The following is an 11,004-nucleotide window of genomic DNA, read 5'->3' as shown; positions in this document are numbered from 1 at the left end:
GGATTTTCTTTGTATTCCTTTAAAGTTCCCTACTCCACCCATAAAAATGAGCATACTTGATCCCTTTTTTTTACCAAGTTGGCAGTAAATGCCAAAGGATTCAAGCATTCTTGGCTGACTATGTAGAATTTTAAAACCATGACACTCATGACACCAATAAGACCACAGGAGTGCACCACACTTTACATACATCATCTATTGGGTGTGTCTTCGTGGGTGAAAGGATATATGCATATATGGTGCCCCCTCAGAGGAGAAGAGAATGAAGGCTGGAAATAAATTGTTGCAAGAACAGAATTTTGTTAAAATGTCGCATTTTAAGTGATGGCAAAGAGGTAAGTAAATGTCTGCAACTTTAAGTACGACAAACGCCGACGACGTAAGGATGAAGTATGGGGGAAAAATGTATCATTTTGTTTTCGGAACAAAATAGAAACAAATATAATTTTGTTTTTTACGACTCCATATACGATGAAATACCTCTGATGCCAACAGTAATAAATTTGAAAACTTCTCACACAAATTATTTCCCTTAAAAACACATTTCACATATAGCAGCTATTACTTGCTATCTTTCCAGGATTCTGAGAATCAGATCATTTTTAAGGACTCCCACACACGAGCGTGTGTGTGTGTGTGTGGTAAAGTTTAATGTTTTATGTTAATTGAAAAACTTCCATCAGGTGTTTTGTATGCGTGTATGATGGTTTGTTTTTGGAAGATAAAAAGTTTGTCCTCACGAATCATGGTAATTTGGACAGTTTTGAAATTTTAAGACTGCAACAACATATTTCAGAAATAAAAACAGCAACCAATACAATTTTATTCGTTGACTTTTGCTGCATGTGAATGATTCTTAAGGAAATGAAAATACCATTTGAATCCTCGCAGAGAGTTATGGCCCAAATAAAAGGAACAAAAATTTGGATATTATGTGTAATAAAAAAGTAATAGTGTAAAGTAACAAATGTAATCATTGCCTGTTACACATGGTATTTTACTCTCCACCGTACAATGCTGTTAAGGTCAAAATTTATCCTTATCAAACTGAAAATATAATGTAAGACTTAAAAGAAATATAAACATCGTTAGCGAAACAATTGATTGGACTAGAAGTTGAAGAAAGGAGATCATTGAAAAAATAAAAAAAATAAGAAAGAGTGGCGGAGACAATACAGAGCCTTGCGGCACATCAACATTTATTTTACATTTTTTTAGACTTGAACTTATTCAATACTTCTTGTATTGAACAGTCCGAAAGGCAATTTTTAATCTAACATAGAGTTTTCGATAAGAAAGCTTGACGATAAATTCTATAAAAGCTTTTGAAATATTAAGCTCAATTATCTTGCTTTGTAAGAAAACGGTGTAAAGATTTCTTTTACTGTTCCTCGAGATAAACCATGAGGACTTCAATTCATAAATTGTTACGAAAAGCCCGTTCTATCGGTCTATAGGAAGCTTTCGGTCCACAAGATATTTCTCAAATTACTTGAGGTGGCGCTTCAGTTTTGTGTGAACTAGGGACTCACCCAACAAATTTCTCTTTCTAGCTCGGTCCCTAGCTAGATTCCTCCAGTTTCACACTCCAAGTTGTGTGAGGGACTTTCCGCGCTGGAGCATTGGTTTTCATTGCGCTCTACGTGACCCAGCCAGCTTAGTCGTTGGACTTTTACCCTTCTTTCTAAGTCTACGTCGCTGTACAGTAGGGTGTCCCGTCGATGTATGAGACAAGTTTTTTTTTCGAGCTACACTATCAAAAGGGGTATCAAAATTTGCGTAATCTTACGCAGATGTAGAAAACGTCAAAAAACTGAAAGAACATGTAACCTTGGGGGTAGTACCGGGTTTTGAAGATTTTTAAATTTCATGTTTTTACATACTTTAACCGTTTGAATAAAACTATAAAAAAAATTAAGTTTTAAACGTATTTTATTATTAATATTATTTAAACAAATCACATAAAAACAAAATAAGCAAGAACTAAATTTTAATTAATGACATAACCTTAGAATTTAAACTTATTTTTGTGTCCAAAATTTGGCATATCTGCACGAGATTTCAACTTGTTTTTAATAAAGCCATCTCTAGAAGTGGGGTCAGTTACACTCTGTGATGCTCTGTTACATGTTTAACACATCTTTCCACAGATTTGGTGTGACAGGGAAAGTCAACAATTTCCAAGCTCTTATCTTTTGCCCTGATGTGAAGGTCTTCAAAAGAAATATGTGATGTTACCTGACATTCGTTCAACAAAATAATTTTGGTATTATCTTTAGCAGAGAAGTTTATCTTTGGTGGTTTATATATCCTGCGTTTGTTGATATATTTTAAGATTCTCTAGCTTTTTTAATTCTTTGTAATGCCAGCTCCCGAATGTGGTCCCTTTCATCAAACAACATACTGATAAGCAGGTTTTCTGGATGCGCAAAATAAATATTTCTTTCTATAACAGAATCCACAACACATCTCAAATTTTCGGGTTAAAATATCGAGAGTACATAATTAATTGGAAAATATGTTTGGCTTCATCCTTAAAAGACGCCTGTTGCTTGATTCTGAACCAAATTGGAGCGTATACTTTGACGGACGTAGTTGACAAGCAATAGCAAATTCTCTGATGGACAAAGAGTACTAACATAAAGTCTCAGTATGCGATTAGCTGAAGTAAGCCATCTCGAGTGCGCCATTTTTAAAGGTTGACGGTTTGCGAGCTCAAGAGAACAGAAACCAGTAGATACAGCTTGACATATCTGATAAAGATATTTTTTGATCCGTACTAAGTTCATCAACCGCATTTTTCGGCAAGTCAGGCATAGAACCAGCCACTGCAAAAAAGCTCACGGTGGTTTTACTTTCACAATCAGCTAATTGTTTCCCAATAGGTCCAGAAAATTCTCTAGCACCCGAAGTGCAACCATCTAATGTCAAGATAAAAGACGAAGAGGTTACTCATTGGCGTGAAGCATGCAAATACACCATTGCAGCGGTCTCTTCAAAAACTCCTCTAAATATTGAATGACGCCTCCCTTCCAACCAGTGTTTGTTGCAGTTCCGTCACATCCAATGCAAAGCACGTCATCTAAATTCCGACCTTGACTCTCTAAAAAGGCTGTGATGGAAGTAAGAATCCCTTTTGCGGTGCCACGACCTGGTGGTGTGTGTCATAAGTAAATTGATCTAGGTTTTGCCAAAATTGAGAAGTGTTCTTTAAAAATTTCTTTACGGTGATAACGGGCCCCTATTTTCACATTTATCAGGGTTTTGTCTTACATCAAAGCAAATGCATTTTATAGCAATACCTCAAATATCTTCTTAAGCTTATTTACGTCATTTCTATACAGCTCGGTGAATCATATTTTTGTCTATAACAAGAGTTGAATCTTTGGAAGAAACCAAGGCAACATCAGCCAAAACAGCAGAAGCGACGGCAGCAGCTGATCGCGTCGATAAACCGTATCGATCACTTACCTTGGCAACTGTTGGCAACATCAATCTATTGCGATAAGCTCTTGAAGTCGATGGTGCCTCTGTCAAAGGGGGTTTGTTGGGGATGAATCTGTTACCGAATGTGTTTGTGGAAAAGATTCACGCACCAACTACTATTGCAGTTTCCCGAGACAATATCCGTTTCCTGCGTACACCATTCTTTTCCTTCCCTCTTTGATTCTTTAATTTGCCTCTGCTGTCGTTTCTTCAAGATATTTGTTTCCCCCTTGTCAACCCAAATCAAAACTTCAAATATGTTCTAAACCTAATAAGATCAAAAAGTTAATATTTTATAATAAATAGGAGCTCAGGAACCGAAATTAAGGAAGGGAAAAAATGCATATAAAAATATCAATTTGTCAAAATTTTGAGGGTCGGTACAACCCCCTAGACAAATTATAATATTTTTTTATATATTTTTGTAATCTAAGTCCAATTACGCAAGTTTTGATAGGTCTTTTGTTCGGAAAATCGAAAAAAATTGTCGGGACATCCTACTGTACAGCCCTCACAGCTTGTCGTTCCATCTTCTTCTCCACAAAGAAATTTTCTCTCGAAACACCCTGGGTGTTTATATCCGCTTTTGTCATAGTCCATGTTTCATCACCGTATAGTATGATGAGAATGAGAAAGGGCTTTGCTACTCAATTGCTTTAATAGTCCAAAAAAAACAGCGGTTAGCAAGAGTTATTCTTCGTTTGATCTCAGCGCTGGTGTTGTTTTCTGCGTTTATAGCGGAACCTGTTAGACGAAGTCCTTGAATAACTCAAAGTTACGTCTATCGATGGTGATGTTTTACCCAAGAAGTCGTCGTTGCAAGTCCTTTCTTAATGACAGCATGTACTTTGTTTTGCCTTCATCAACTCTTAAATTCATTTTTGCCGCCTCTGCCTCAATACTCACAAAAGCCCCATTGACATCACGCTGATTTTTCTCAAGCTTTCAGTTAATAAGCGTTTTCACCTTAGTACAATTAATCATTGAGTGAGAAGAAGATTTAAATTCAGCTTCTGCAGGGGTCTTGAAACACATACAAAAACTTTTAAGTATTATGCTGTCACCTCACAGTTTAAACGTGGGTTTAGTTTGAATGCTTCTGACATTGGTTTTCAAGGCAACATTTTTCAATTCATTCCAAATAAATTGTTTTGTATTTCATCATTTTAAAGTACATTCCACCCCCCTCCCTTTAAGCCTTTAAGATATCATGATTTAAGCCATGTTTTAACAATTGAACCTTCTATCGATATTGTCTGTTAAGCTTTGACTTCTATAGGATACTAAATAGATTCAATTTGAGATTAATAATCAACTAATGAAAGCACTGCAAACTAAACAGGCTGCCATCAGTAAATTTGAAAATAGCTTTAAAAACTAAAGGAGAAAATAGAGCCACTCCTCAGCCAACTTAAGCTAAAGCAAGAAGGGCAACAAAAACAACAGCAGCAAAAACAACAGCAGCAGAAGCAACCACAACAAAAGCCCGCTACCAAAAACACAGGAGCGGAGAAAAATAAAAACCGCCATCAGCAGAGACAGGCCCAAATGTTGAGGGCTTATCGACCTTAACTAAAGCAATGCAGCAGCAGAAACAACCACAGCCCAAGAATGAGAAGGTGCCACCAATAAGGACCTACCGAGTTGACCTGCAGGACTTGAAACAGGTATGTAAGTCGGCCACAAAGGGCAATTTTGTTATAAATATTTTGAACGAAAAATAAAAGCGGTATTCGGTGCAGTGCTTCTCACTGTCTGAATAAAATTTACTTAAAGGAGTGCTAAAACAGGCCTCCGCTGAGTTCTTCAGCAACACGCCTAAAAGCAAAAAATTTAAGACAGTATTTCTGAATGGCATAAGTTTCTGCTCCGTCAAAAATCCACAGACGATCTTGATTTTATCGGGGTCGAGCCTTTCACTACGGTGAAGTCCAGGCGAAGTTATAGCCTGCCAATGTTGCTCGTAACATTTTCGCCCCAAAGCGGTTTTTAGAGTGTGAAGAAAATTAAATCCCACGACTATCAAGCTGCACACTGGGACACATTAAAAATGCACGACGGCATTCTACAATGTACGAACTACCAGAGGTTTGGCCATGCCAATGCCAACTGCAATATGCAGTTGCGCTGTGTCAGGTGCTCAGAAACCCACAACGAAAGAGAATAATAGCTGGGGAATGAGTGGGTTGAGGATTTGACCCAGCTCAAGTGTGTCCTTTGTGGAGACCAAGGTCACCCGGCTAGCTATAGGGGTTGCCCTAAGGTCCAACAAATAAAGCAAAAACAGGCCAGTCAAAAAGTCGAAAGAAGTCGAACAGTTCGACAGGCTCTAACAAAAAAATTCGTGGATCCCAAATTCTCTTACGCCCAAAATGTGTCAGTGAATGGGAACACAAGACAGGCTCCACCAACGGTTGCCCCCAAGGCCCCTGTGCCTAAGGTACCATAGATGCAGCCTGACATTGTAGCCTTGTTGTTGAGCATTCAAGGTCAACTACCAGTGCTGCAAAGTGAGATAAAGGAGCAAGGCAAAAGGGAAGATCATCTCTACTCTTTTTTGCTTGACCCAAGAGTGAAAGTAATTTGCTACATGGTCCTCATACGGCCAATGATCTTTTATGGTTGTCCTGTGTGGTTTAACGTTGTCCCCTTCCCTGATGGAGAAGTTTCGGCTGTACGAGCTATAACGAATTCCTATGCAATGGGGCTCGAATCAACAGAATTGACAATTTCGTGATAAAACTCGTTCGAGGTCACATTGCAAGAGCTATGTCTTCGACCAACTATTTAATTTTCGGGGCGTTCTACCCGAACGACGAGTATTTTGAAAGTGCACGCTTGAGCGGCTTCATTCTATCAGAGGCATTAATCTTTTTAGGCAAATGCGGTCTTATACAGGATTGATTGGCAGTTCCGTTCCGGACGACGAACCGAGGATAGTCGACTCCTGTTCAGTAGGGCTGTGTCCGAACGGGACCGAACTGATAGGGTGAAGCAGTAGAACCAGTTTTGGTGGCTTCAATCGGCACTTGATAGTGTAGAGTCGGGATGGGGTTTTAAAGCGTTGGCCAGCTTAAATACTTGTTTTATAGTTTTAGGGTTAAGTTTTAAGTAGAATAGGCATGGTGGCACAAAAAGAAATACAAAAAAATACAAACTAAAAACAAATTAAAAAAGAGGCTGGGATGCGACCCACACTGATAACTTCCCATCCCGTCTGTCGATTTGTCTTGCTTAAAAGTTTATCTATATGTACTTGTATCAATTTTACCAAATTTGCATACTATTTTTTATAGATTTTATTTTTTATGAAAAACGGACTGTTGCATTTTTATATAAAAATCACTGAGTTTGAACCTAACATTTTTAGTTTTTGAAAAGCTATTTGAGTCGAAAGTAAATTTTTACCCAGTTTTAGTATTGTTTTTTTTAGAGTTTTATTTTTTGTAAAAAAAACCGTCAATTCGATGTTCTTCAAAATTCTATCGAATGTTGAAAACAATATTTTCTATAAGATAAAATTAGTTTGAAGCCAATATTTTATAGTGTTGAAAAGATATTTGAGTCGAAAATCATTTTTTACCAACTTTTGTTAAATTTGTTTGTAAGGTATTTAATTTTTTGTACAAAAACTATCAATTCGATTTTTTTCAAAATTTAACTAAATGTTAACAGCAATATTTTTTGAAAGATAAAGTAAATTTAAGCCAATATCTCAAAGTTTTGAAAAGATATTTTAATCGAAAATCAATTTTTACCAACTTTTATTATTTTTTTTGTTAGGTTTTTATTTTTTGTAAAAAAAACTGTCAATTCGATTTTCTTCAAAATTTTACAGAATGTTGGAAACAATATTTCTTATAAGATAAAATGAGTTTCAAGCCTAAATTTTAAGGTTTTGAAAAGATATTTGAATCGATATTTAATTTGTACGAACTTTGAGTAATGTTTTTTTTAGATTTTTATTTTTTATTAAAAAAACTGTCAGTTCGATTTTTCTCAAAATTTTATCAGATTTCAAAAACATTATTCTCCGTTGCTCAAAATTGTTTTAGAGATGAAATCATATTTCAGTCGTAAAATTTTAGGGGTGACAAATTTTTTTTTTTAGTTTAATTGATTTAAAAAACCGTTATATTGATTTTTTTTTCAAAAAATATGCCTGTTTGGTATCATGTTCTAATATATTATACAAAATTTAATTCAAGTCTCTAGCGTTTTTGGTTCGGAAGATATTTAGGGTTAACCAAAATGTTCACCTTTTTTTTAAACTGCTATGGTAAAAAAAACCACCCACGCAATATTCTTGAGAGCCCTTTCTGCATTTTTCTGCCTTATTATCTGTATAACAAAATTTATTTGAAGTCGATATCTCTTCTGGTTCTTGAGCTATGGACGACGAAAAAAACGTCGCGAACGTACGTACACACGCACGCACAGACATCTTTCTAAAAATCTTTTATTTCGACTCTAGGGACCTTGAAACGACGAGAAATGTCAAAATTTTCAATTTGACAAATCGGATTCATTACAATAACTTCCTATGGGAAGTTAAAAAAAGAAACAATAATAAAAAAAAGACAACAAAATATGAAAAACAAAAATGTAAGATAGTTAGATTTGATGCTGTGGTTGTTCTAGTTTTGAGTTAAACAGATCTTAGGGTCGAAAGGCATTAGAATTTAGTATAATTGTTTAACTTACAGTGTCCGTATGGGATCAGTAAGTAAGTTGTAAGTTATGGTTTATTATAGGCTAGTTTTATGAATTTTTGTTAAGCTTTAATATAGGTTTAACATTGAATTAATAAAAATGAATTTAAAAAAAAGTGCTTTGAACTATCATACCAGAGGTCTTGGGTTCGATCCCTGCCTATGCCATTTAAAGTTTTTTTTTTTAGGGGTACCGCTTCTTGCGAGGAATTGACAAATTCTCCAAGAGTAATTCTTGTCACTTAAAATGCTATCTCTAACTAGCCGTTCGGATACGGCTTAAAAGAAAAACTGTAGGTCCCATCTATCCGTGACAACAGTACTCGCACACAGGAATGGTTGAGAGTTGTAAGTCACTAGGCCCTATTTCTCAACGGACTATTGGGCCACCCAATTTATTTTTTCTTAAGAGTTTTATCTTCAAGTGTTTCTTTTATTTTGGCCAGAGCAGTATGTTTACGAGTAACGTGTCCCTCTGTCTAAGTCTAGAAAAACAGTAAAATTCAAAAACTCAACTTAACTACCTTAACATTAAAATCCGATTAAAGTAACCTGATGTCACCCTGAATGGCGTGTGTTGTGGCGTTACCGTTGTTCTGTCTCATGATGTGTTGTGTGTGTCGTGTCGTGTGTGGCAAACATCAGCCACACACAACACACAACGACCAACAAAAACCAACCAAAGGAGTGCTTATACCAACACAACTTATGATTGAAATTAAATGTCACATACTTGAAAGAAAACTCTCCAAACGGCAAGGTGACAGTTTTGTTATAACTTATAACTTGTATACCGTTACACATTATAAAATGGCATCTTAGTGAACATAGAGGAAAAACTTAAATAAGATATTTTTTCTTAGGGCAGCCACATCCACATCCCCATCTACAGCCAGCGAGCTACGAAAGCGCAGCGGCTGCTCTAGATAAGAAGGTAAAGTATAATACATTTTTGCTTCGCTCTACATACCTACATTGTAGAGTCCTGGTCCTGGTGTGGTTCCATGGTGTGATGGTTGGTGTTAGTCCTTTTGAAAGAAAACAAAACTTCACAACCGCATCATATCACCTGTCAAGAGGTGGTATATAGAGGGTATGATGCGGTATGCTTGTGCATTGAGGTGCAGTTACGATAAAGTTCAACTCCTTCTAAGGAATTCTTCCAGACAAAAATTCAAAAAAAAAGAAATAAAAACAGAAATCCTGCCACAGACATTGCACCTGCTTGGACAGGACACATTTTTGTTTTGGTTTATTACACTTTTACAATTCAATTTTGCAGATGAAAAAGAACGAACGAAAGGGTGTGAGTGGGGGACAAAAGGGGAGTGTTGCTAGGGTGGAAGACTTTGTGGAATGTTTTGTGTTTTGTTGGTGGGAGTAGAACCTTTTGTATATTGGGTTAAGTTTACCTGAAGCAATTTGATAGGAACAAAATGAAAGACATGACATTTCTCAAGTTGGAAACTTGAAGGGAAGTTAGTAGTTTAGTATACCTACAATTCTTAGACACAATACACATACCAACTTGCAACTTGTCTTTTTCATGATAAAAAAAATCCTTTGAAAGTTTAAACCTTATTTAAAATTTAATTGAGTTACAGTTTTGAAATTTGCCTGATGGAAGATATTATAGTCACAATAATGCGTTTGTCGTATTTTTCATTTTATAATTTTTGATTTACCAAATATTTTTGAATTTAGATTTAGTTTTAAATTTTTATATAAAATATGACAAGTTAAGAAGCATTTTGTAGGAGTTCCGAGAGAACTTGGGGGTGCTTCCCAAATACGGATATTGCAACGTCGTCAGCATAGGCAACACCTTGAAACCCTCTGCTTCCAATGATGTAAGTAGGTCGTTTTCTATACCTGTTCCATATAAGAGGCGAAAGGACATAACCTTGGGGGGTGCCTCGATTCACCGATCTGGTCTTAGTAAAACTTCTCATGCTAGATGTTATTATGCTGCTTTTGAGCATTTCAGCTTATCCATTGCTGTTGTGATCGCCTGATAACTGACGTTGTTAAAAGCTCCTTCACTATCCAGGAACCCTACTAAGTTATATTCTTTGTATTCGAGGGAATGTTCAATAGTACGTATCAGCGAGTAAAGTGCTGATTCTACTGATTTTCCCTTAGAGTAAGCATGTTGAGCTGTGGAAATGAGACATGGTTTAAAGTTATGTCTGATGTAAATTTCAATCAATCTTTCCAAGGTTTTAAGAAGGAAGAATGATAAGCTGATTGGTCGTAGATCTTGAGGGTTAACGTGGGAGGGTTTCCCTGCTTTAGGAATGAAGACTACTTTTGCCATTCTCCAGGCTTTGGGAATATATCTCAACCTTAAACAGCTCCAATGGTGGTCGGAGCATTTTTGTAGTTCGGCCGGAATGATTCCGTCTGGTCCTGGTGATTTATATGGATCAAAGCTGTCTATGGCCCATTGCAGTTTTTACCGGGTTATTAGATCAACTAAATCGCTTGTAGAAGCTTGAGACTCTGATGTTAAGTCCTTGAGTATGTTAGAGCTACCTGGAAAGTGGGTGTCTAATAACAGATTAAAAGATTCTTCATCTGTGATAGTCCACGTGCCTGCTTTTGTCTTTAAAGCACTGGGTATTGTTAGACTTTTTGAGAGAATTTTTCTGAGTCTTGAGGCTTCTGAAGTATTTTCTATTTTACCACAAATTAGGAGACCAACTTTTTTCGATTGCGCGTCCACAATTGCCTTCCTCAAGGTGTCTCCTGGAATTGGGCTGTCGTGGCCAAGATAAGAGGATATGAGCCAGTAGGTGGATTTATC

This window comes from Eupeodes corollae, chromosome 1 (genome assembly GCF_945859685.1).
Source record: "Eupeodes corollae chromosome 1, idEupCoro1.1, whole genome shotgun sequence".
NCBI classification, from domain to species: Eukaryota; Metazoa; Arthropoda; class Insecta; order Diptera; family Syrphidae; genus Eupeodes; species Eupeodes corollae.
Note: the sequence above shows the minus strand (reverse complement) of the source record.